Source organism: Alexandromys fortis, unplaced genomic scaffold (genome assembly GCF_014885135.2).
Source record: "Alexandromys fortis isolate MF-2015 unplaced genomic scaffold, M_Fortis_MF-2015_v1.1 scaffold_2_26212498_36691700, whole genome shotgun sequence".
In the NCBI taxonomy this organism is placed as follows: Eukaryota; Metazoa; Chordata; class Mammalia; order Rodentia; family Cricetidae; genus Alexandromys; species Alexandromys fortis.
Window position 1 is genome coordinate 1,299,603 of NW_026067931.1, and position 1,915 is coordinate 1,301,517.

Here is a 1,915-nt window from a genome sequence, read left to right on the forward strand (position 1 = left end):
CTAAACCACTTTTCTGGGAAACATAGTCAATCTGGTTTCATTGTTTTCTATATTTATTTTAGCTTATGAGTCATTTTTAACATTCTTGTTTAAGTGTGGCTATTTCTAGTTTGCCCATTCTTCTCTTTGCTAGGTCCATCCATTCTCATTTGGTTTACTTCCAACATATTAGCAATTTTTAATTAATTGGACTATTACGTAAATATATATTCATTAATGCTTAGGTAGTCCTGTGATTGTGCAATTGTCATTTCAGATCTGCTTCTCGTTTGTTTATTTGTGAAATTTCAGAAATCTCTGATGCCAGCCCAGTTTTCCCTGTGAAGTTGTAGCAATTTGCTCTGGAACCACACTGGTATCAAAACTCCATTCTCACCACTGGGTTTTCAACTTCATTTCAGTGACCTTTCCCCTTTAAAGTCAAGAATGACTTTAAAGTCTGCTGTCTGGAAAGAGGAGAGGAGAGGAAGCTTGTGGGGAAGGTGCAGGCGTTACTTGTAGTTGTGCCTTTTACTCTTGCACTGCTTCAAAAGCTTCTGTCTTTCTCCATTCCTCCACGTCACTGCAGACACCCAACCCCTAGCATTCCGTATGACTCTGCAGACACTCAAACCCCAGCACCCTGCATGTCCTTGCAGACACCAAAACTCTTGGCCACGGCATCCATTAACCATCTCACACTAGTTTCATAGCTGATTTCACAAAGACATGTATGTATTGCTTATTTCTTTTTAGTGCAAATAAATATTCAATCGTTTCACTTACACATTTTTGCAAGAGAATTCCTACTCTGCTTCCCCAAATAAACTGAGTCCTGAAGATTCATTTTCCTGTCCATATTTCTCGCTTGTTATTGGTTTTTGTTTTTTGGAAAAAGGACCAGGAGTAATTTTTCTCTGCCTTCACCTCTTTGTTTTAAGATTCCCACCTGAACATACTGTGATTCTTCCCTTCCGTTTTCTTCCTTGATGTTTTCTCATTGCTTTCATTCTACTGGGGTGAGTCCTCCTCTTTGTTATCAATGACATTAGCTGCCCTCCCTATTTTTCACATATAGTCTTGTCTGTTCATGGCAGAAAATGTATGGCATTTATGTATGTAAGGATATGAGCCATGTTAGAATAGTTGACTATTTCGTGTATGTGTGAATCACTGGTTAGTTCAGAACAGTATAAGGAGTTATAACAGAAATAGGGCTTAAGAGATCAAATTGTGGAGAATCCATTAAGCTGATTGACTGTAACTTGGGGTTGTAATGTGCAAAACTTTTCATATAACCAGCATTCTTGTAAACTAGGGGCTGTATTATTAATCATGGAATAGAACACAAAGTTTAAACTGAAATCTGGCAATTTATGAAAACTCTCTTTCCCAATTGGAAGTTCTGTGGAAATATACCCATGTTTGTTAATCATAACCTGTGAATGTTACTTTCAAAAAAGTGTCTAGTATAATTATAATTAATGATTAACACACATTATCCAGGTAGTCACAGACTCCAATAACAAGCTTCCTTAGAAAGAGGTATAGAGGAAACTCCAGATGAAGTACAAAGAGAAAAGGGCTCATGCTGCTCACAGTAGCAGAGGTGGGATGTAGTCCTTCCTGGAATGTTGATGGTAACTATGGAGGAGAGGAACTGTCTCATCCCAGGATCTTGTGGAATGTGCTTCTGTTAACACTTTGATTTCAAAATTCAGTGCAGGCAAACAATGAGGACTGATGAGAAGCCAAGGTCAATGGCAAGGGGTTCTGATCCTACTTCATGTTCCGGCTTGGTGGGAGCCCAGCCAGTTTGGATGTTCACCTTCCTAGACATGGACGGAGGGGGGAGGACCTTGGACTTTCCACAGGGCAGGGAACCCTGACTGCTCTTTGGATTAGAGAGGGAGGGGGAGAGGAGTGGGGGGAGGGG